This window comes from Protopterus annectens, chromosome 2.part1 (assembly GCF_019279795.1).
Source record: "Protopterus annectens isolate FY-2018-M chromosome 2.part1, PAN1.0, whole genome shotgun sequence".
Taxonomy (NCBI): Eukaryota; Metazoa; Chordata; order Ceratodontiformes; family Protopteridae; genus Protopterus; species Protopterus annectens.
This window is the reverse complement of record NC_056729.1, coordinates 622,128,670-622,155,968: the sequence shown is the minus strand read 5'-3', so window position 1 is coordinate 622,155,968 and position 27,299 is coordinate 622,128,670. Positions and strand designations below refer to the sequence as shown.

Genomic DNA, 27,299 nt, shown 5'->3' with positions numbered 1-27,299 from the left:
TAATTCTCTCCAGACTGGTCAAGATTCTGGCTCTGTAGATGCCTGGGTCAGTTGCTGGGCCCCCTTGTGTAGAGGAATGACTGTTGCAATTCTCTATTCTTCTTATGGTTAAAGAGGGTTTCTAGTGGCCTTAATAGATTCCATTTTATGCTATTTAAGAATCATCCTGGAATGTTGTCAGAACCCATGGAGGCTGTATTTTTGCAGTTTAATGAGGACCTCTTTCACCAGGGAGGATATCTTTGTCATGCAGTTTGCTTTGGCATATTTGACCAGCTCTTTAATTTGTTTGTTTAGACTGGTGAGTGTTGTTTTGCACTATTTGCCTGTTGTTGAATAGCCTGTTTATGCTAGGGATCTACCAGGGTGGTCTGTTTTTGCCAGTAATGATAGGTTTGACTCGGACAGGTACTGTCTCTTGTGTACAGCTCAAGTGAGGCCTTAGTGTCATCTGGTTTTGGGGGGCTTGAAGTTTAATAAGCTGTCAGCTAGTTTGACAGGTCAAGGATATTTATACCTCTATTTGGGAGCTAACTAGTTGAAATTCCAGTAGCTTTAGGTAGGGGTGTAGTTTTACAGACTCCTCCCTTTTGTTTATCCTGACTTGAGGGAGATCTAATATCCTGGGTGTTTTCTATGGTTCTGAAACATGTTTCCATGACTGCACATATATTTGCATTCTCCAGGTTAACTCCTAGCATTGTGTAGCAGTACCTTTATGTAGCCATGAGTGATTTTTCAACCTTCAAAAGGCACTATGGGGATGGATCCTGAGATAAATATTCAAATAGCTCCATAATGTCTCTGTTCATATAGTCCAATGAGATATGTCTTAGGTTGTTTATGTCCACATGGACTATGACCATGTCATACAGGTACTTGTGGTTTAAAGACCTAAGTGCACGTGTGATTTGTCAGATCCTGGCTCCAGCTAGACAACTCACTATGATCCTGTGCTTATTCAGCCTGGTAAAGGGGACATCAACATGTCTTTCACTGGAATCCCCAGTAACTAGAATGTTTGATTGTGTGGTGTATTGTCTTATAGGCCTGAATGTGGGGCTAATATGATTTTTTTTGTTGTGTGTTGTGAGTTGCTGTGAGTATGTGTGTCTATGTGTTTGTTCCTTAGTGTAAGTAGTGAGTATTTCGGGTGTACGGGTGTAATGTTGTTTTTTTTATTTTTATGTTCAATGAAGTTGGCTCAATGACATTGTGTTGTGTTTGTATGTCTCTAGAAACATAAATGGCAGGGAAGTGTTTATCAATTATACCAGATCCGAAGAATATGGAGACTGTTTCTATACAGAAATTTAAACTGAGAGGGTTTTGCTTATATACATAGTATGGATAACCATGTGAACGTTGATACAAAAAACACGGCTACTGGCTTTAAAGAAGCAAGAGAGCACACTCTTACAGTTAAGGTTTCAGGCCAGAATAAACCTAACACCTCCTTCCTGCCATTCTCAACTCAGATGGTTGAATCACCACACCACTGCCCAGCAGAGTAACAAATGCTTTACAGCAAATAGTATCACTTGTGCAGTATTGGAACTAGGAAATAAGTTCATTACCATTACAGATAAGAGCTTCTTCTGAGCAGAGCAGTGTTGAGTTTGTTCATTTTAACAGCATTTGCTACTCACAAGTTATTTATATTTGTCTAGCTTATACATATTCAAGAAACCTAGAATTTCTAGATAGCAGATATTCATAAAGATTAAGAAAGAAATTAAAGGAAAGAAAGCTTAAAATGCAAATTTGCATTCATTAATTCAACACATCCATGAAAAACACACTATCAATAGGGAAAATATTAAGAACAAAACCCAGAGATTCCTGAGGGGTATAAAAATGAAATATGGACATGCAAAATAAAAAGATCTGATATGGTGCAACATTTATGCAGAGGAGAAAGCCAAATTAATCAATAACAGGTGAAATGGGAAACATCTGATAACTTGCCACATGGTGATGCTCTATAGCCTTCAGTATGAAACTAGTACAAATGTTCAGTTGGAGTTGCACAGCAAGGGAAAGAACAGGAACTGGTGGTAACTCTGACACAACTGACACAACTCTGACTGGTGGAAACTCTGTTATGGAGTGGTGGGCCAGTGAGTTCTCATATCAAACAGCAATGAAAGACTGGATGTGACCTGAATAATATACGAAGATATTAATTAACAAAGTAATCAAGACTGTTAACAGAAGAGGGGCATAGCCACGATGACAAACTGCTAACAGCACAAAGTCTTTGCTCTGCTTTATTTTATTTTTTTTTTTTCTGAGAGGATTTTATTATACAAACTTTAAACAAATCTGGATAAGTATTTGAAAGAAAAATAAAGTTTTTATGGGTTTTCTTTTATTTTTTCCTGCCGGAAGCTTTATTGACTGTTGTGACTTGATAAACTGAGATCAAAATGGACAATATAAAAGAAGATTCAAGAAAACAAAAACGTGTTGTAAAAGGTATTATAAAACAACAGTCTGTTCAGAGCTCAGCAATAGAAGGCACATTAAATGACCTGGATAGCAGAATGACAGATAATGAGGCACATGGGAATTCAATAAAAATAAATAGGTTCATAGGTTCATAGGTAGGTACTTGGCTATAGGCCGGCCCTAAAGGGGCCCCCAGCCAAAAAGATACCCCTGGCTTTGCCACCCAAGAAAATTATGTTCCTATCCTCACTGTCGTGAGCCAGAGCCCCAGAATGATCCCCAGGGGAATTTAGTACTAATGAGGAGATTTTGTTTAATATAGGATAGGTAGTCTGTTCTAGAGTATGGAAGTCTCTGGGACCTAGACTGTGTAGCTTTGGAGGGATTGGGACTTTTAAGTGAGCATGTCCAACAGCTCTCTGTTGCATAGCTTTGTATGTTAGGCAGCATCAATGAGTAGAGAGGAACAATGACCTCTTTTTTCTGGATGAGAAACCTTTTGTGATGAGGTGTGTGCCACAGAATCTCCTGACTACTGTGGCAATGTGATTATCATAAAGAGAGACCTACTGTCCAATGTGTGTCCCAAGGTCTCTTATTCTTTTTTTGGGTGTTATACTACCTATGATGCAGTTCATGGGTACAGAGTTTTTACCAAAGGGGATGACAATGCACTTTTTGGCATTGAGTTTAAGGCCATGGCTTTGACACCAGGCATCTGTCTCAGTAAGGCCCTTTTGTAGGATGTCCACATTGTTAGGAGTTTCAATTATGGCTCCTAGTTTGCAGTCATCTGCAAACTTCATTAGCCAAAGACTTTCCATGTTAGCCTGTACTTCAGAGAAGTAGAAACCAAACAGTAGATGACCTAGGACTGAACCCTGTGGTACTCCACTTGTCACTGGTCTGAAGTTGGATTTGGAGTCAGCTACTTTCACAGTGTGGATTCTGTCAGTGAGCCAGTTTGCAACCCATCTTGTGACATAGGGATTTATACCTAGTTTAGTGGTGTACAGGTGGCCTAATGGTTAAGGTGTTTGCCTTACAAACACAAGGTGCAGGGTTCGAGTCTCTCAAGGGATAATTGGCTAGGCTTAAAGTGGCTCACAAGGGCAGTTAGCCTAGTACTAACCTATGAACCTTATCTATAATTCCAGAGTGGGGGATGGTGTCAAAAGCCTTGGCAAGATCTAGATAGGCTGTGTGAACCATTTTACCCTCATCTACGGCTTTGGTGACTGCTTCCAAAGAAGTCTATCAGGTTTAGGAGACATAATCTGCCTTTTACAAACCCAAACTGGGTGGGGTCCAGAGTTTGGAGATTACCAATGTCTTTGTTTATAAGTTCCATGATGATATGTTCCATGGCCTTGCAGACCAGGCTCGTCAGGCTAATGGGGCGGTAGTTCCCAGGGTCTGTGGTGACTCCCCCCTTGTGGAGTGAGATAACCATCATGGTGCACCATTCCACGGGCAATATCAGGTTTAACAATGACCATACTGCATCCATTATGACCAAACAGAAAGCATGTATTCCATTCATAAAAGACTTAAAGCTAAACATTAAAGTTCAACTAAATTTTCCAGCCAGAATTAGAATCTGTTTACCAGAAGGTCTGAAAACTTTTAATTCTCAAGAAGGTGCAGAGGACTGTTCTCCAAAAAAGAAACATTTTGATCAATCAGAAAATATGGATTGGACTTTTGTCAGCTTAAAGAGACAAGCAGCAAGAAATGGCTGGTCTTCAAAGGACAAAAATAATAAAAAGAAATAAAGGAAAGTAATGTTGTTCTAATTTTATATTTTGCCTAAATAGCATTTTTCACAGGTATTCAGTTTTGTCATCTATTACAGTTTATCATCAAATACAAGGTAAAACAAACAGAAAAATTCTACTTTATCAAAATATCTTTTCTATATTATCTGAAATAGTGTATCTATGTTATTACTATTATTACTTAAGCCCCTTTATTATTTTACTTTAATTCTATCTAACATTTTCAAACATAGAGAGTAGTGTGTATATGGTGGGGGTGCATTGACAGTATATGAGATAGTGTGTGTGTGATGTGCGTGTGTGTGTGTGTGTGTGTGTGTGTGTGTGTGTGTGTGTGTGTGTGTGTGTGTGTTTCTGTGTGTGTGTGTGTGTGTGTGTATATATATATATATATATATATATATATATGTATATATATATATATATATATATACATATATATATATTACTATTACTTGTAAGTCTCTTTATTATTTTACTTAAATTCTCTCAAACATTATTTTCTAGCATAGAGAGTAGTGTGTAGGTGGGGGTGTATATTAACATGTTTAACTAATCCACTTAATTTATACACACTTTCTATACATAATTTCAAATAATTCGTTTTTTTATTTTTGTTTATTATGTCTGGTGAATGTGCAGTGGGTGTTGTTTTAAGTGGTTTTCACTGCATGAAAATCATTTATATAGATTAATTAACTTTTTAATAGGTTGAACTTGTGTGGCATTTGTTCATTACATGAACTCTTATTCAAAGAATTAGAGATGCTATTGACTATTTTTACAGTAACTGCTTCATTTCAGTCTCTTTTCCCTACCTAGTGTTAGTTAAATTGGTTTAGAATGTTTTTTTACATACCTCAAGCTATTTTTCAACTTATAACGGTCTAGATTCCATGTTAAAATTAGCAACAGAAACACATAAATAGAACATTTAAAATTAATCTAGTTAGTTCTAAAACATATCCATATACTTTTTATGTTCATTATCTTTTAAAAAGTTGAATAATGAAAAGCACAAAAGGAAAGAAGAATGCAGTGGGAAGGAGAAAAAAAAAAGATGTCTGCAGACTTAAAGACACCTAATATCTGTTTAGTGACATCTTGTGGTCATCCTATTTATAATAAGTACAGTGTAAATGTAATATACTCATACAGCAGATCATCACAGTATAGAGGAATAAGTAATTTATAGTGATGAAAATACTTGTTTAAAACAATATTACTGGTTTTAATGTGTCATGAAAGAAGATGAAAAACGACTATAACTGTAATAATAAGGAATTAGACAGTTACTGCTATGCAGGATACTTCTAACAAACACATAAGCACCTATTACATTAATGGAATTTCCTCTAGAGTTTCTCTGGTTCTGTAACATACTACCTGTTATTGTACACACAAATATTTATACACTGTCAGCTTGGATTTTTGATTATTCAGTCTAAACATTTCAGGACTTGGCATTGTGAGTCCTGATATTTTAAAAGGTTACTTTCCATAACTGATCCACCATTGTCACTGACCTAATATATTGTTTCATATCCACATTTGAGTTATGCGATTACAAACCATTAACTTCTTTGCTAGCTATGTCTTATATTTCTGACATATTCTAACTTTTGCATTGTTTATCTGGTATTTTCTACCTGAACTCCTTTGGAATACAGATTTTTTACAAGAATAGATAGTTTAATTAAACAAGATCTAATAAGTAAATTATCTGCCTCTTGCAACAGACAGTGGCACACCTAAAGGTTTAATCTCATAAAAATATAATAAACACATAGAACATGGATCATTCACAGATAATAGAAGACTTGAGATATAACACAAAGAGGTAGTTAAGCATCAAGACTGTTGGTGGAATACAGAAAACTTACAAATGCATAGCATGAATGAAGCTGATAGCATAGTAAACAGAGAATGGCATGTGACATACATAACATCTGGCAGTATATTAAAATATTGTTATAGAGAGGTATTAATCATCTGAAAGTTGGTAAGATACATTAAGTATCTGTACTTAATTAAATAATGCTACATTGCAATTCTATATACATAAGGACACCCAGATGCAAAAACATACTCAAATTGAAATACATATTTACATAGACCACACTTGTCTATTAATAAATAAGGGGTCTACAGATATATTTACACAAGGTATAACCAACTGCCTACAAAAATTTGTTAGTGAAATATGTAATTTTATTTTATACTAAACTGACTTTTAAATCATTTTAGGCATTTTATTTTCCCGTTGGTATGATCAATACAAAAACTTGATCTGCACATTTCAAAATCATCATTATAATCATTAGCCCCCTTTTTCCTTTTTTTTTTCTACATGGGGTCGGGCTATCATGTTAACTCTCGCCAACTATCTCGATTCAGTGCTATACTCCTGCCTGACTGTCACAGATCTTCTTTCACACAATCCATTCACCTCTTTGCTGGACATCCTTACTTTCTCTTACCTTTCTCTTACCTTTTTCCTGTCTCTCCCAAATCATCCTCACCAGATTGTCTTCTGCTTTTCCACACGTGTCCAAACCACCATAATCTGTTCTCTTTGATCTTTTCTGCAGTTGGAGCTGCTTTAACCTCTGCTCTTATGTCTTATTTCTTCCTCTGCCCCACAGTGTGCATCCTACCACCCTTTTCAGGCACTTAATTTCCATCACCTTTAGCTTCTTCCACTGTTCTGCCTTTACTGTCCAGGTTTCTGTACCATACAGTAGTACTGGTCACACCGCTGTCTTGTACACCATACTTTTCAGCTTCTTTGGCATTCTTCTGTCATAGACTACACCTGTCACTCTATGTCAGTTGGCTGCACACCCTTTAATTCTAGCTTTGACCTCTTCATTCAGACTTCCCTTCTTCTCAGTCACCCCTCCTAGATATTTGAAACTGTTTATCTGTTCCACTATCTTTCATTATATCTCTATTCTCAGCTTCTTCTAATTTCACCCGTTTGACACCATTACAACTGTCTTATCTGTGCTTAGTTTCATTCCATATACCTTCAATTTTCCATTCCATTCTCCTATCCTTTGGTGAAGTTCTTGCTCAGAGACTGCCTGTAATGCCACATAGTCTGCATACAGCAATGTTGTTGATCTGTTCCCTCCTACCTGTTTGCTAATGTAGTCCATCACCAGTATGAATAGCAGTGGGCTCAGAGCTGAACCCTGGTGTGCACCCTCTCCCACTAGGAACCCACTGTGAAACCAAAAGCTGTTCATATTTGAGTCATTGGGTCCTTGTACATAGCCTGCACTAATTCTACCAATGTTTCTGAGACTTCAAACCACTGCAGTACTGCCCAGATCAACTTTCATGGGACTTTGTCATATGCTTTCTCCAAGTCTAGGAATGCCTGGTTAGACTATCTCCTCATCTCTAGCTTCTTCTCAAGTATCTGTCTCACTGCAAACATCAGGTCAGTTGTGCTGAATCCTGATCTGAAACCAAACTGCTCATCTCCCATCTTACATTCTACTACTTTGCGTATTCATTTATCACCCTCTTCAGAACTTTCATGCAATGTGGTAGGAGTTTGATGCCTCTGTGTTGCCCACAGTTGTGGATGTCCCTTTTTTCTTGTATGCTGGCAAGAGTATGCTTATTATCCAGTTATCTGGAATACACCTTTCTCTCTACACTGCTATGAGTATCCTCAGGAGCCATTTCTCTCCTATCTCACCCAGCATCTTTATTATATATGTTGTACTCTCATCTGAGGCTGCTGCTTTCCCTAACTTCATTTTCCTTAGTGCTATTCTTACTTCTTCTAGGGTGGGCTCCTCTTCTTCTCTCACTGTAGGCTGTTTCTAGGGAAATACAGCTTTTGTGGGGTTTTCTTCATTCAGAAGCTGCTGGAAATACTCCTCCCATCTGCCTTTGATGTCCTGTGGACTGGTGAGCAGGCTATTGCTGGCATCTGTTATGAAGGGTGTCTGACTATCTTCTTTATCTTTCTGTCTTTGCCTTGCAACCTGATATAGTTTCTTTGTGCCATTTACTGAGTCCCTTTCCAGAAGTTGGTAGAGCGCCTCAGATACCCTGTTCTTTGCTAGTGTAACATCATTCTTAGCATCTTTGTTAGCCAAGCAGTAGTCCTTCCCAGCCTGGTCAGTCTTTTCTATCTCCCACTTCTTCTTGCACTCCTTCTTTCTTTTGATGACTTCCTGGACTTCTGCATTCCATCACCAGCTTTCTTTATGTACATTATCTCCATACCTTGCTTGGCCACATATCTTTTCTGTAGTCCTAACACATGCTGTTTTCAGGCACTGCCATTCTTGTTCAACTCCACCTATTTCCTCCTCTTCTTGCGGTGCTAGAGCCCTGAGTAATTAAACAGCTGTACTTTTTCTCCAGTTAACTTCCAGGCCATCAGCCTTGTCTCTGTTGACCTTAGAGACTTCTCTAACAACTGCTTGCAGCTGATTGTGGCAACTGGTGGTTTATGCTGTGGTCTGACTGCTTCACTGGGGATGACTCTGCAATCATGGATTCTACCCCTGTGCCTTTTCCTTACTAGGAGGAAGTCTAACTGAATTGTATGTTGGCTACTTTTGTATGTGATCTTGTGACTCTCCCTCTCTCTCTTTCTGAACCATGTGTTGGCTACTATTAAGACGTCTGCCAGACAGAAGTCTAGAGTGGCTTCTCCGTCTTTATTCCTGTTGCCCCACCAATGTGGACCCAGGCAGTCCTCATATCCTGTTCTGCCTGTCTTGATATGTACATTCAAATCACCCATTATCAACAACAATTCATGTTGTCCTGCTTTATCTAGTAGATCCTTCAACTGCTGTCTGAATGCACTCTTTTCCCCACTATCACAACCCTACTGTGAGGCATAGGCTGACCTTATGAATACTACCCTATTATTACACTGGAGTCTGATTGCTATGATCCTGTCATTAATTCTGATGATATCCTTCACTGCCTTCTGAAGCATCTTTTTCACCCCAATTCCTGCACCATTTCTAGCCTGTCCTCCTCCTGAATAGTAGATTCTGGATCCCAAGCCAAGTGGCTTTGCTGCACTGCCCTTCCATCTTGTCTGCTGGATACATAGGATGTCCAACCTCCTCAGTATCATCATGTCATCCACTTCCAAGTTGCATCCTGTCAGTGAACCTACATTAAGTGTAGCAATTCTCAGCTAATGTTTGGCAGTTTGATTGGTTTTATGTCTAGTTTTTGCTCAACAGAGCTATCCCAGGTAACCCAGGCTGGGCAACTAGACACTGGCCTACCAGCAGCATATTTACCCATGGCTGGTGGGCTTTATAGCATGCTCACACTGGCCAATAGGGGCACATATACCCCGCCCACCATTAGCATGGATCCCTGGCATGGGTCACACTAGGCCAGGTCCTCAACCCAATTATCACCAGTAACTACCCATGCTCATTCTGGAAATATTAGTCAACATTTCAAAATATGGCAATGAAAAGTACTATAAGCAAACTTTTACATACATGATACTTAAAATATAATCATAAAAGAACGCTTCCTCTACAGAACTTAGATGTTAAATGGGGTCTATATTAGAACATCGAAATTTCAAAACTTCGAATGTTCTAATATCGACCCCTATTCAGCGAATGCTGAAAATAGTGAAGCTGCAGAAAACCAAATTTTTTCATAGGGAAAGAATTTGATTGCCCGTTTCTGTCGCTTCGCTATTTTCAGCGCTGTGGTAGAAAGTTACGGGTTGGGTTCAGGTAAGTGTGCGATTGGGCATGGGTTAGGTATGTTAGGGTTAGGGAGTGGGTCAGGTAAGTGTGCAATTGCGTGGACGTGAGGGTTAGGGTGGGTTAGGTGAGTTAGGGTTAGAGCACGGGTGAGGTGAGTGTGTGATAGTGATGGACCTTAGGGTTAGGGCTCAGGTTAAGGTAAGTGGATAGTTAGTGGTGTATGTACAGTTTAGTGTAGGGTTAGATGTAAGATTTTAGGTGTATGTGTGTGGATTGCTGTTTGTTTGGTGTGCTTGTGTTGTGCGTATGTGTTTTGGAACAGCAAATTTTTTCCCTTGGAAAAAAATTTGCTGTTCTGCATGTTCGATGTTGTAAGCGTTCGCTGAATAGGGGTCGATATTAGAACATTCAAAGTTTTGAAACTTCAATGTTCTAATATTGACCCATTAAATGTATATACCAAATACTGGAGGTATTGTTAGTAACATACATACATACAAACATTCATAATACAAGCTAACATTCCCTTAAAAACACGCATTCATTTGTATATTTGCTCTCATGCATATATATACATAGAACATATTCTCTCTCTTAAATGATAATATACATACCAAGCATCTACTCATAATTTACAAACCCATACACACAGTTATACGCATGCACATCCATGTAAAGATATATATATATATATATATATATATATATATATATATATATGGGGATGTACTTCGCTTGATTGAAAACTTACCACTGACTAGGACCATGTCACTGAAAGCTCACTTCACTGAAAACTCACTTGACTGAAACTTATTTAATTGAAAGTTATATATGGCCTTTTTCCCACTGTAGTGCGATCCTGGAGTTAGTATATATAGTAAGGGGTGGGGGGCAAAGCCCCCCACATATGTTGGTTATATATTCTCTTCTGGAAACAGTTATTCATTACACTTGTAAGTATCACTGTGTATAGTTTAAAATGTTTATAATATGTGGGGGGCTATGCCACACACACCTCCCCATTTGTCATGGGGCTGAGCTCCCCACACCCCCCCTTACTTTATATACTAACTCCAGGATCACACTACAATGGTGAAAAGGCCATTTATAACTTTCAACGAAATGAGTTTCAGTCAAGCGAGTTTTCAATGAAGTGGTCTCACTGATTTGACTTTCAGTGAAGTGAGTTTTCAATCAAGCAAAGTACACCTCTATATATATATATATATATATATATATATATATATATATATATATATATATATATATATATATATATATATATATATATGGGTCTATGTTGCTTGATCAAAATCTCAAATTATCGAACAAGCAACACTGTAACCCATTAAAGTGAAAGTGCATAACATCAAGAGTGCACTTTCACAAAAGCTAGTTCTCCGAACCGTAAAAAAAAGAAAAAAAAAAACTGCTCCCCTTGCTAAAATACACTATATATTTCCTTATCCCCACTGTAATACGCTCCGGAGAACTGGCTTTTGTGAAAGTGCACTTCCAATGTAGTGCACTTTTGCTTAAATGGGTTTGATCTTCTGATTCTCGATAAATTCAGTTTTCCACAATCAGAAGCAGACCCATATACATATAAATATATATATATATATATATATATATATATATATATATATATATATATATATATATATATATATATATAGGTCTATATTAGATCATCGTGCTCTTAAAAAAGTGAACTGTGATTAATTGACCCTATGTAAGCAAAAGCTTACAATTTCGAATTGTCAGAACAGCAATTTTTTTCCTAGGGAAAAAAATTCGCTGTTCCAACAAAAAAAAAAAAAAAAACTTTAAACATTACATTAAGTGGGGGGCTTCACCCCCCCCACACAACCCTTACTTAAATATACCAGCTCCGAGACTGTACTTCAGTGCCGAAAACGGCAAAGTAAGAAAGCAGCCAAGGAAATTCTTTCCCAGGGAAAGAATTCGCTTAAAAGCCACTTCAATATTTTGCCATTTCAGGCTTTTGAGTTCGACCAGTAGGAACATGTATATATATATATATATATATATATATATATATATATATATATATGTATATGTACATATATATGAGCACATACAATATACACAAATATGTCATTTTAATTTGTAACACCATTTGATTATACTTCCATATTCTGACTATTACTTTCACATTTTCTCTCATGTTATTAAATGAGTTTTAAAAGTTTTATTATATGTGGTCTTGATAAGTATTGGTATTATGATGTCTATAGATTAATGTGTTACAGGTATCAGTTTTATTTCCTCCATATAAATGCTTAAATATTTGTCTATTTATAGTATTTTCTATAGTAGGATTAATTAGAAGAAATGACTATATAAAATGTGTTGATCAAATAAAGAAATTTGAAATGCATTATTTCTGGGATACCTTTGATATATTCAGAAATACATATCATTCTTTATTATTAACATTTCCAACTTCATATTTCTATGATCTCAAATATTAATATTTCTGAAATTAATACTTTATATTGTTTTGCCTTTTAACATGACTTGAGTGTGATTTAAATAGTTATATAGTTATATTATTTTAAATTAAGAAGCAGTAGCAATTGTTTAGCTTGGTGACTTTGGAATGGGTTGGCTGGTGTGTAATTTGTATGATTATATTATCAAATCAGGGAATTTTCATTCCATGGCAGGAGGTTTGAATGTATATAAGTTTGAAATTTTGCTTTTTTTGTATCTGTCCATGACAACAATTATTAGTACTTCGTTATTCTATTTTAAGACAAATCATCTTAAATCAGTGCATTTGTGTGTTCTTATGAATGTGACATATAATTGCCTCCTATCAAACAAAAATGGCCTTAATCAATTGAAGAGGAGTAGCTTCAACCACTATTTAAAACTGCATAAAACTCACATAATGAAGATGTAGACAGATTGGTGTTAAAAGAGTATTCAACTCTTGTGATGTTTCATTTTAAATAAAAAAAAGAGAGGCACTCTTATTCTTTGGAGAAATTCATTATCTATGCATAAAATATTAAATACATATTCAGATAAAAAACTGCATGATGTGTTTAGCAGTAGTAGAAATTGACAAAAAACATATTCTTTTTGTGAATTCTTACTGGCTACCTAGAATTGAAGCCAGAGTTGCCAAGAAATATTTGGGTATTATAACCTTATATACAAAAAGTGAATTGATTATTGCAGGCGATTTTAACTGTATTCTTTCTAGTAAAGATATAACTACTGATAAGGTTCCTAAGTTATCCTCAGTAGCTAAACACTTAGATAATTGTATTAAATCTCAACATTTGAGAGATACCTAGAATATTAAATCAACTAATTCTCTTAACTTTACACATTCGTATAGATTTGGCACCCAGGCAACATTGATAAAGTTTTTACTAAAATTGAAGATGAATCTATAACTTCATGTCCTTTATCTGACCTGAATGCTATTACATTTAAGTTAACATTAAAGCCAAGTAGTTTGATTTGCTATCAGAAAATCCCTGCTTATATAGTAAAATTAAAAGATCTTAAGGAAAAATGTCTAAAAGAAATAGATGAATACATTGAAATGAATAATAATGTAGAAATTTCAAAAGTTATCCTCTGGGATTCTTTAAAAGCTTATCGATGTGGAAGAATTAAAAAATGGTACATATGTAAAAAGAGTGGCATAAGGAGTTGATGTCTTTTCAGTCTGATATAGATAAAAGTCCAATTTGAAACCTTATGACAAGTTGGAAAACACTGAGTTGAAAATATTAAATCAGAAATATCTTGATGTACTTCACCATATATCAATAAATCTGGAAAAATTAAAATTACTAACTTACTCACTAAACCCCAAAAGCTTATGCAGGTTGGCTGTTAGATCAAAGAAAAAAATAAATACTATTCATATGAAAGAAATAATTTCCAAACAAGGAGATAAAAATAAAAACGTGACTGATTTAAAACACATACTAGAATGCTTTAGGAAATATTATGAAGACATTAATAACAAAGACAAAGACTTAGTTATCAACAACATAACCACTGACTTTTTGAAAGACAATATAATGTTTGAATTAACCAAAGAACAAAGATCCAAAAATTGAAAAGTCATATCTATGCTTTAATTCTATTTATCTTCAAATTATTTTGTACAATCTTTGTTTTAAAATTAATAAAAAAGTTGCTTAAAAAAGACTAACGGAAAATCATGTCATATAACAGAGGAAAATAGGATATATTACTGTGCAGTTAAATTAATACTAGATAAAGTCTTACCACAAAAACATAGAGCAATAAGGGAAAGGAATGGAAAAAAAATAAAATGCCATCATGGAAGCATCAAAAAGAAAAAATATAAACTAATTAAGACAAGAAATGCCAGTATTAGAAGAATATAGAAGAGGGAACAGATCAACAAAAAATGGACATGTTAAAACAAAGGACTGTATCAGAACAGACCAGGATTTTTAGAAATGATTGCAAATAATAAATAAAATATATCAACACAGACAAAAAACATAGAAGATATGCAGATAAATATAAAATAAGCAATTCATTGATGGCCAAAAAAAGTTTTATACAGAGATGTGTAACAATGCAAACGGAGTAGAAACACCACCACAAATGAAGAAATAGACACATTTTTGAGAAGTACAGAAAAACACAGCAAAGACACTGAATTTATAGAAATAGAAATAGTAAAAGAAACAGTAAGGACTTCAAATGTACAAAATATGAAATGGGATGAAGTCATGGACAGAGAAATTGAAACAAAATTAAGAGAAGCTCTTAAATGGAAAACCCCAGGCCCAGATGCTGTATCGAACATCTAGCTAAAAGTATTAATGTCTTTATAGGTTCATAGGTTCATACTAGGCTATCAGCCCTAGGGCCTATACAAACCTAGCCATAACAATTCCCTGAATATTTCTTCCCACAGTATTTACTTCCCTGGACCCCTGTCTAGCAGGGTGGCTGACGTGATTGCCAGGGTGAATTTCCTATCTCCCATCCAATTGTCAAGGTTCCTTTAGAAGAGGGCCAAGGAGGTGCTCTGCTTGGCATGTATGGGCAGTCTATTCCAGAGTATGGAGAGTCTCTGGGTCAGGAACCTATCCCTCCAGCATGTTTTGTTCATTGTGTTGACAAGGTTTAGATCCCTGGAGCGTGTGGCTCTGAGGGATTGGGATTTCTTTAAGTGGAGCATGTCCAACGGCTCAGGGTTTGACATGGCCTTGGATGTTAAGCAGAGATCACCACTGAGTAGATGATATGCCACAGAGTATAGCTGGAGTTTTTTTAGATGGTCAGCATAGGGCATCTGCCTTAGGCCTGTGATTCTTTTAGTGAGGTATTTCTGCGGCCTTTCCAGCTGTCGCAGATGTCTTGTGAGTTACATACCAAATGGGGCATTGTACTCTATAATGGGTCTAATAAGGGATGAGTATAGTGGGACAATGACCTCCTTTTTACTAAATGAAAAGCCCTTAGTGATGAGGTGTGCCACATAGAAGGATTTCCTGCCTGTTGCGGTGATGTGGTTACGGAAGGTGAGACCACTGTCCAACTGTGTCCCCAAGTCTCTCATCACATTTTCAGTGTTTAGTGTACTGCTACCTATGTGTTAATTCATGGGTACATGTTTTTTTCCCAAAGGGGATAACTATATATATTTTGCATTAAGCTTGAGCCCATGGCTCTGGCACCAAGCATCTGTTTCTGTAAGGCCCTTTTGTAGAATATCCACATCATTTGGGGATGCAATATTGGCTCCCAGTTTCCAGCCATCTGTGAACTTTGTTAGCCAGAGTCCCTTATGTTGGCCTGTGCTTCAGAGAAGTAGATGCCAAACAAGAGTGGTCCCAGGACTGAACCCTGAGGTACTCCACTTGTCACTTGTCTGGAGCTGGATTTGGAGTTGGCTACTTTTACAGTCTGGGTTCTGTCAGTAAGCCAGTTGGCAACCCTTCGAGTGACATAGGGATTTATGCCCAGCTTAGTAAGTTTATCTGTGATTCCAGAGTGGGGGATGGTGTCGAAGGCCTTGTCGAGGTACAGATAGGCTGTGTGGACTGCCTTACCCTTGTCCACAGCTCTGGAGACTGATTCAAAGAAGTCAGTCAGGTTCAGGAGGCATGATCAGCCCTTCACGAACCCAAACTGGGTGGGGTCCAGTGTTTGAAGGTTTCCAATTTATTTGTTTATAAGTTCCATGAAAATGCGTTCCATGTTCTTGCAGATCAGGCTCGTCAGACTGATGGGACTGTAGTTCCCGGGATCCAAGGTGGAACCCCTTGTGGACTGGGATAACTGTAGCTGTGCGCCACTCATGGGCACGAAGACTGAGGTGAGGCTATAATTAAACATGATACTTAGGTGAGGTGCCAGTTCATTTTGTAGTTCATGTAGTACACAGCCTGGGATGTCATCTGGTCCCATGGATGCTGTATTCTTAGCTTTGGAGAGTGTGGTTTCTACCTGTGTGGCCATAATTACCGGAATTTGGTAATCTTTTGGTATTGAGATGGGCCCTTTAGGGGGTGAGAGGGGGGTGAAGTTGGCACTAAATTAATCTGCCAGGATATTGGCAATAACCTTGGGATCAGTATATTTAATGTCATTCTGTTGTACCTCAGAGCAGATCTGTGCATTGCCATTTAAATTCTTGACATAACTATAGAATGCCTTGTGGTTGTCTTTGGAATCTTTGGCAATTTTATTTTCGTAACTAGCTTTGCAGGATATTTTGAGGGATCTCAGCTTCTTACTGAGGCAGGTAAGGGAGTTTTTTGCATCCTGGTTTACCTCTACCATCGCTGTCATTATTCCTACCATCTAGTACTGGAATGCATCCATCATGTTTATAACCTCTGTTCAAAAAATCTCTCTCTAAATATTTAGGGGCCACTTCACATTCTCTTTATGTACTGGTAAGTCTAGAAACTCTAAGACCTTGCCCCTTGACTATGTTCATATATATGTGGAGAATGCATGCTCTGTCTATACAACAGATTTGCATAAATGTTGCCAGAGCCCATAGCTTCACAAAGGAGTTATACACCCAGTTAGGTAAATGAATAGAGCTGGCATCTCCAAACAGAATTAATTACAATGAGAACTTCAAAAAAAAAAAAAACACCCTAGTGGTCCTTAACGTCAATAAACTTCACAATGAAAAACTCTTTAAAGTGCACAGTATATCAAAAATGTCATGACAAAAATATCAGAAATTCATCCATTTATCCATCCATCCATCCATCCATCCATCCATCCATCCAAATATCCATCCATCCATCCACAATCCCTCTTCCCCATTTTAGCACATGGGATTGGGGTATCACAACAGCAGTGAGAATCATCTACAGCCAATGTTTACATTGCTATTACTGAAAAATTAAAAAATACTATTAGCCCACAAAAGCCGTCCATGAAGCAAAGGATAACAAGTCCTTCTTTAGCTTCTTTAGGAAATGAATAAACAACGCCCAACATTGCTATGCATTTATTCAAAATTGTATAATTTATTCTGACCCCAGTAGCCATTGACAACATACTGGCAAGCAAATTCAGTGTGAATTTTACCTCAGAGTCAATCATCCATAGTCTGCATATCCTTAAAATGACCCCCCATCATCACTAAAGAACATGTAGTGAAGGCACTTTCCAAAGTAAAAAGTACTTCTGACATGGGATTTAGTAATATACCTGGCTGTTTAAAAAATAGTACTCAAAAAGCCCTGCCAGAGTCACTTCTCAAAATGTTTAACCTATATTTAGCCTCATGCTTTGCCCCTGAGGTTTGGTTCACAACAGTGTTGATGCCATTCCATAATGGTGACACTATCATTGACCACAGAGATTATAGTCTCTTCAACTGATGAATCATCTGTGAAGACAGGGAGCACATTATAACTGGCAAGATAAACTACGACATCAAAAATCTGATTAGACTAGACTCACAGCTGTCTGGCTTTGTGAAGGCTAGGGTTTATCTAATGATTTAGTACCATGCCCTAGTACTTACATATGAACCTAAGAACCTATGTGTTTGGTTGATTTCACACAGGTAGACAAAAGTGGCTATACTGCCCAGATGGGGTGCCATGTCCTGGCCAAAGGTTCTAACACCGTATCCATGCCAGCATAGTCCGTACAACCAACACTTTAATAACAGATACCAATGTATTAAGATGGATAGTATACTGGCTAAAAGACACAACACAATGTGTGCAGAGCAGATGCTGCATTAGAGAATATGAAGGTAACCAGTGGTATCCCACAAGGCACAGAGACGGGACCTCTTCTGTTTGGCATTTACATTTTGGTTCTCCAGACCATGAACCAAGACCTCTGTCTAACTAGTTTTGTAGACCACTGCAGACTGGGAGTTCTTTTTAAGCCCCCTTTGGCATCCAAACCATGCAGGGAGAACTTACACCAGTGATTACCTGGTGCAATAAAAATGAAAATGAAATCATACAAGTGTAATATTGTCACATTCAGTAGAGAGACTTTCCCCCCAATATACAACAAAGACAATAATGAACTTCAAACTAAGAATGTTGTTAGGGACCGTGGAACATAGTTTGATAGTTCCCCCTCACTCAGTCATTATGTGGTGACAATAGTCAGGAAGTCTTTCTACTTAGTGCAACTAACTATCAAGGGAATATCGGCTCATTTTAAAGAGATCTCTGTTCCCTTATATTCAGCACTGATTAGGCCAGTTATTGAGTTCAATACCCCCCTCAGGATGGACCTCATTAGACATATCAAACAACTACAACTTCTGATGGGAGATCAATGTCTTGTCTTCTGCGATATTAGGGACCCAGTGGTCCTGGATGTCTTGTAACACCACAACCAAATAGTCTCACTAATACAAGAACCAGGGACTTAAATCTTCATTTAAAGCTACACAATTCTCGATGGAGAGTTAGGCTCATCATACAGGCCTCCCCACCTTTAGAACAGACAATCCCTCTATATGAAACAGTTTGATATACTGCCTTCCTTCAAACTGGACTTGGATGATTGGATGAGTGCACACAAATCACCTTGGGCTATACTGACCTGGCCTACTCTAGACAAGGAGTATAGTTTAATGGTAGCTACTGAAAGATTGCAAGACTTAATTGCCTTGAATTTCTGTGATTCTATGAGTTATTAAGTTGCTGATGTTGAATACAGTCTAGGAATATCCACCTGTGCTAGAAAGGGATTTACATAATTTCTATCTCATTGGCTAGAAAAGACATTAGAAAAATGTGTGGAAATGACAATATGCAGCTCAGACAATTAGTATGGCAACTACACCACAGAAACAGATACAGTGTGTACATGAGACTGTGGACCCAATTCCAAAAGACCTGCTTTCAGTGTAAGTGACCACTTACACTAAGAACAGACTGAAATGAGGTGTTTTGGAATTTGGTCTTTGTAGAAAGCCTGCTTATACATATATGTCACACTGAAGTAAGTCACTTTCACTGACAGAAGGTCTTTCAGAATCAGGACAGACTTACACTGAGAATAATTCTTTTGAAATCTGGCCCTGTGTCCAAGTGTGTGAGCCTAAAAATAACCACCATAAACAAAAAAAGTGCAAAATACAACCAGCCAGTGAATCCAACACAGGTTTATTGTAGAAATCTCTGTCTCTGATGTCTTGGCCCAAGAAAAGCCTTCAAGGAGTAACGAACATCATACAAAATTTGCCTAAAATACTATAATCAATTAACAATTAAACAGTTAAACAATTAAATGAGCATTCTCCAATTTAATTCTTCATTTAACCTATGTGGGTACAGAGTATTAAATTTCAAGATATACACTGATTCCTTAGTTAAAAGCTGTTTTTTAAGAAGAAATTCATCAAATAATGACACATTTATTTTCTCTAAAATAATTCATTTTGTGTGAGCCTAAAACTTTAGAGCAGTTTCTGGCCTGCCATAATGCTAAAAACTCTCCATGTATGTAACATTGCAGCCAGTGTTCATTTAGTAGAGAGTATAACAACTGAAGAGACTTGTCAGATACTTAGTGAGTAAATGAATCATAAATTAATAAAGATATTTGTAAGGAGATTAGCTAAATCCAGAGAAGGAAAACAAATAGTTATAATTTATAATTTGTTTGTCTATATAAACAAGCATTTATTTTTTTCTGACTCAGACAGGGTTTAGGGTTCTGAGTCCAAAATTATTTACTCTCGAATGGACCACCGCCCACTTCATAATTATATCTGTCATGTGAAAGGGTCTTAAGCGCCTTTGAGATATCAGAGAACTTGACACCTGAAAGCCAAGTCACTGTTATCAGAAAATGTGAATTTGCATTAATGTCCTTGTTAACGGTCCAGCGATGTGTTATGTAAAAGACAGGGAGTACCATGAGAATAAGATGTTAAGTTAGAATGTATGGATAATGTGTGTAGTAAGTGATTTAACTAACAAAAGAGAGAAAGAAAGTAAAAGAAAAAGGAAAACAAAAACTGTTTTGACATGCCACTCTAAGGTTTGACAGATGCCTACGAAGAGTAGGAGTATTGAAAAGGTTTTGTTATACTGTTATACTTGATGATTTTAAGGCAACACTGACTAACTTTATAGTTACTAGTGTTCTGATTGGATTGTTCCCTTATGTGATGGTAACTATTCTGTTGTCATGAATAAAACATAGGTGCTAAAATACAACCCCCAAAATATTACAGATACTGTTAACTTTCTGAGACAGTCAGTGGTTTGGATTTGGGTTAAATTTGTCAGAAAAGTATGCATTACCAGAACAATAAACATTTATTGCTCCTTGGAACATCTTACTTGTGTTCACTATTAGTTATTCAGATGGGAACATTTCTTAAGTGCTATAGTATATCCTAAAACTAAGATCCATGTTTAGACTACTGACTGTCAGGAAGAACAACTGAATTAGTTTAATCTCCACTGGTCTTCTTTCCAAAAGCATACAAAATTGTGCTTGAACAGCCATAAGTGACATGTCTGATGCAGAATGATCAGACAGGGTAAAGTGAACTGCTACTGGCTTATCAGTCAATTAGTATGCAGATTTGTGTCTATGAACATTCATCCTAATATCGAGTGCCTGATTATACAACCTCTTTCTGGACATGTATGGCACTTGATTAAGTAATCCACATTTTTAGAAGTTTGGGTAAAGGATACCTCTCAAATGTCCACATTTTTGCCTCATATAGTTTTGTCTGTTTCTCATAACATTTGTGATTTTCTCTCAAATTATTGAGGGTTAAAGTCACTTAATAATGACAATCACTGAGTTTCAGACTGCATCTTCTTCAGAAAAACCCGAAGCTAATGCAAAACATGCTATTCTAGCAACTTTCCAAGTTTGTAAGAGCAATATTTAAAATCTGTCTATATATATATATATATATATATATATATATATATATATATATATATATATATATATATATATATATATATATATATATTTGGCTCAGATTTTGTACATTAAGAGGCTGAGAGGTATTTTTAAAAGGAACCATGTGAAGTTTTATTAGAAGCAGTACAAGTCATCTGGCATGTTTTGCATCTTGGATGATTGTCAGGTTTTATGCAATTTTTGCTCTGGTCTAAGTATACATCTCCCAAGAAAATTGTTTTCAACATAGTGTGAATTATTAATTCCCAAAAGTGCAAAGACAGAGGCCTGTTACAACCTTTCTCCCTCTGAAAAAAATGGAAGTAAATTTGTTGAAATCCAACCACAACATTGTCACATAAGAGTCAGGTAAAGGATCTACAGTGGTTATCCTTCACCGTAATGGCTATGTCACTGAAGCTAATAGGCATCTTTCAATTCACACTCACTACAGACAATTTGACTGATCATCTAACTGAACAATATACAAAAGACTTAAGTAATTTTATTACATCCTTTCCGGATGATGTTCAGTGCAAATTTGCTGACATCATTCCCAGTCATCCTAGGCCAGGAGTTTCCTACATGCCACCAAAAATTCATAAGTCAGGAAACTCAGGAAGACCAAGAGTGCCAGGGAAATAAACCCTAACTGAATGGATGTCTGCATTCATGTAAAATAGTCTGAAACCACGTCACCAAAAGGTTCAGCTATATTCAAGACACCAGTCATGTTCTTCACATTCTGTCAGTTTATCACAACCTACCACTTTATACTGTTTTAGTCACAATGGATATCATAAACATTATACAAATATCCTTACAAGGATGGCATTCTTATTTGTTTCAAGTACTTACAAGAGAAAACAAATCATCTCACTAGCCCAGATTTATTGTGGCAATTTACAGAATTTTTTCTTACACATAACTTTAATTTTAATAGAAAACATTCTGTTCAGATACAGCATTATATTCAGTCTATGGACACTGCTATGAATTGCTCCACAATATGCAAAACCACTTCACTGCAAAGCTAAGAGAGCAACTTCTACAAAACGGCAAACATAGACCACTCATTTATTATCATTTAATTGATTATTTATTCTTTAGTTGGGCTTTCTCGAGGAGTTTAACTAAGGCCTCAATAGAATCCACCCATCAATTAAATGGTCCATGTGATTCTTGACTTCAAGTGTACCTTTCCATGACACTAAGGTTACTGTACACTTTGGGAGATTAGAAACATGCCAACAGGAAATCAAATAGCAGACAGAGTTATCTATACAGAAGAAGCAATTTGATGAGCCACAAGAGAAGTTGGTTATTTGCAGTTAAACAATTCAATGTCACTGCATTTCTTACAAGAAGAGATACACAGCTGATAAAACTGAAACAAGCTATGTTTGCCCAAGGTCACTCTATCAGGGAGTATGACAGGATAGCTGAGAGTGCAATACAGCTACCATAGGAAAAGCTACTTTATCATAAAGAGAAGACCCCTGTGAAAGACAGAGTCCCACTAGTGACAACATATGACCAAGAAATAAAAAAAAAAACTCTGTAAAATTGTTATAGACCTCCAAGCAATGCTCACAAAGCCAGGAGGCATTGAGGAAGTTTTTTAGTAATGGTATGAAAAAATTGATGGTATGAGACAGACATGATAGATACAGGGATTTATTTCAAGTTCTAGCTACATCATTGGAACAGAGACTAGTCTAGCACCCCTTTGCGGTTTGTACATGGTAAGCAGTTGTTTATCATTTGACTGAAGGGGATGGTTTGGTAGATAGAATTGGAGTAGGAGGCTTATTGCTGGGTGAACCATAGGAAATGTCCAGAGACAGGATATATAGGAGAGATAGGCAAGACACTGACAAATAAGATGAATAATCATAGACACATCCTTGAGCCATTGGCATTTTGTTTATAATTGCATTGGGTTCCATTTCATAGTAATCAGAGGTTCAATGAACTGTAACTCAAACAGTATGACTTCATGACTCACTATGTATATGCTTATATGCACACACACACACACACACACACACACATATATATATATATATATACATATATATATATATATATATATACATATAGGCTTACATTCAAAACTTGGAGACTGTATAGGTTGACCAGCATGTGGTTGAATGGCAGTTTTCAAGCCGGCAGATTATCAAACCAAAATGTATTGACTACACTACAGTGAACAGGTACTGTAGTTCAGATATTTGAGTTTGACATTGTGCAGGGAGATCACAGTTCATTGAGGAACAGGGAATTAGCCCATTTCCTCACTATAGTGTGATCTCAGAGTTGGTATATTTAATGTGTAGGGGGTGGGGGGGGCAAAATAGTAGAATGAATGTAACACTGGCAGTAGAGTGTAATGGTATGCTAATGTGCTATGTTGAATACATTGAACTCTGGATGTTGATGTATTCATTTTGGCCTTAGTTGCTGTTTTGAAATTCCAAATTCAGCATTTTAGGTCGACATTCTGAACGGTCGACCGAAGCTGAGACAGAATTTCAATAGCACACCTATATATACATGTATGTATATATAAATATATATATATATATATATATATATATATATATATATATATATGTATATATATATATATATATATATATATATATATATATATATATATATATACTTTGTGTGTGTGTGTGTGTGTGTGTGTGTGTGTGTGTGTGTGTGTGTGTGTGTGTGTGTAGATACAGATATACATAAATATCATTGCAGTCTGTACGAGTGAAAGCTCAAAAGTGTGAGCTCTTATACACTGCTTTTGCAGTCTGTGGGCTGCTTTCTATGAGCGATCACATTATAGCCGGGTCTGGGAATTTGTGTTTTCCTTGCTACTATGTAATCTCAGAGTCGGTATAATAAATAGTAGGGGTGAGTGAGGCACAGAAGGGGCATGCACACCTACAAAAACTTTTTTTTTCACTTTTTCTGTTCAGTCTTTTTAAATTAGATTTAAAAAGATCACTCTTGTGAGTGTTTGTTCGGTGCTGAAACAATCATATATGTATATGTGCATATACATGTGTATATACGTGTGTGTGTGTGTGTGTGTGTGTGTGTGTGTGTGTGTGTGTGTCTACATATATATATATATATATATATATATATATATATATACATATAGACATATATATTTGTTTTCAATATTTCGGTACATGCCATTTTGCTGAATTTCATATGATCAAGGAGAAAAAAATAGAAAAGTCTATGTACAGTGATTCACTGTTTGCAAACAAATAAAAGTGCCACACTAGTCACTGTCTGTAGGTAACCTCAGTCACCATGTTGGCAATCAGCTAGATAAAATGTTTATGTATTTTTACATGTTTGTTATAGAAGTATGTGTAACTAAATTGCATTTTATGAAATGACATGTCAATCAAGGGATAATTTATTTAGGTTTTCAACCATTTTTTTCTCTGTTTTGTTGTTTAACCAAATACTATTCAAGCAAATTAAGGGAAGCCATATATGCACATGCAACATATATATATATATATATATATATATACATACACACACACACACACACACACACACACACACACACACACACACACAAACATACACACACACACACACACACACACACACACACACACACACACACACACACACACACACACACACACACACACACACACACACACACACACACACACACACACACACACACACACACACACACACACACACACACACACACACACACACACACACACACTCACACATTATCAAATGGCAGTATTTAATAGTGTTTAATTCTCTTGGTTGAATAACAAAAGAAGCTGTATTGCATATTAAGAGACTTGGGAACACTTGAGCATGGAAGCATAGATCCATCTGGGTGCTTAATTTCTTTAATACTAAAACCATATATGACCAATATTTTAGGTTGGATGCAACGTGCAGATCATGGTCGTTTTGAGAAACAACTTCTGTATGTCTTTTCTTGAGAATATTTGATGAATTTTACCTGTTTTGTAAAATCTATTAAAGGACATACACAGTTTATATTACTTTGTTAAGAAATACTATGAATCTGAATAATGAATACATGGAAACCATATGTTATCATTTCCTTTTAGTATCATTGGTAAAAACAGCTAATTTAACTTTTTTTTTTACATTTTTGTTGCCTTTGCTGTTTGATGATGATCATCCCCCTTCCAACCAATCGTCTAATTCGCCCCATCATCGGGGTGAGGTTTGGCTAGAAGATGCCATCATAGAAGCATCCATTATGGGTTGGGGTTTCTTATGCAGCCTAATCCCTGCACAGACCTGCAAAGTGCCAGGGAGGGGTGTGCAATGGGCTGACCACAGTGACCCTCCCGTCACCTTCACAAGGACCATTCCATCCAAGAAGTTATGCCCTCCACCCCACAAGAAACATTAGCAGTGATTTCTCTAGGCTCCAGCAGAGAGATGACATTGAGACAGTGTGCTGATGAGTAGAAACAAACTTCCCAACTTCCCAGGAGAGGCAAATAGGCTATACCCATTTTTCTCTCTACCTGGCTGCAGTTGTGACTGGGCTGCTAACTAAACCATTGTCACCAGGTGCATAGTCAGGACTCTGCCATCTATTCCATGGAAGCAGATATAAATTAACATGCTTTAATAAGACATGCACATCTGCAGAACTTTGTCTTCATAAAAATTGAACAAATATACTTCTCTGTTACAGTTAACGCCAAACATTATACTGTTAAAACTGGGGTACAGTTAGAGTGTACTACTATGGATATCTCTGTAGCACCACATTATATTAGATATGTGGTACAGTGGTATCATACCTGCCATGGCTGCATGTCATCAGTTCTACTGCAGTATCCAGAGGTTAATGTTTCATTGTCAGGCCTACAGGAAATTATGCTGTTAAGCGCAGAAGCAAATACATAAACTGCAGTGTAGACATGGTATGTAAAACTAAGGTCATTTAACTCAAAGTAGTTTAAAATGGATTGATCTATCACTTCCAGGCCTGTGCAAAACACATTTTCATTGTTCAAGTTATTTGCCGTCATTGAATGAATACTGGAATTCTGTTGCCAACTGCAACCAAACACATTCTTCCAAAATGCTTTGATAAAGATGTCATTAAAAGATACTATAGGGTTTAGTCTTTGTAGGAAGTCTTTAAATCCAGGTATGGTACCAGAGAATGGAGCCAGCCCTAGAGTACAGTTCATTGTCTTTCTTGCTTCATTTGTTACAAGTCCTGGAGAGATTGTAAAGACAGCTGTTAATATCAACACTTTCTCTGTAACATTATGTGTAGAAAGAGCCTCCATGAATGGTTGAGCATGAATTTCATCACTGTTCAGAATGACAACATTTACTGTAGAGCTTTTGACTAATTCAATAGTTTTCAGAAGTCTTTCCTTAGAATGTTGAACATGAACTTTTTCCATAAAATCAATACAGGTACCCAATCTTAAAATCTCCATTTTTAAATATTGTCCACCAAACTCGCCAATTTCATTATCTGTGGTTATTATTCCTACCCAAGTCCATCCAAAATGTAATATCAACTTAGCTATACAACTATGTGGGAAAAGATAATTAGTTATTGTACGCAGAAAAGAAGGGAAAAGATTCTTGTTGCTTAAAGATGTATGCATTGCTCCATAACTGATCTGTAAAAAGGTGAAAAAAAACAACAATAATTATTAACATAGGAAACATAGTCTGTTGAATTGTAATGCTACATAAATACACCAGTCTTTTTTGAAAGTAAACAATCTGTTTTATGGTGCAAACTAACTATAAGTTTACTAACGTTTTATATTCAGTACAAGCTATACATTCAGGTTTACATTGAATAAATGTAGTTTTCACTCCTGCAAATTAAGAAATGTAGGGTGTTATTCATAGGTTCACAGGTGTT

At 36.6% G+C, this 27,299-nt stretch overlaps 1 pseudogene; it reads right to left on the bottom strand.

Annotated features, from left to right (window-relative positions):
* Positions 1-26,859, bottom strand: part of LOC122794887 — a 199,871-nt pseudogene extending 173,012 nt beyond the window's left edge.
* Between the last annotated feature and the right edge of the window lie 440 nt (positions 26,860-27,299).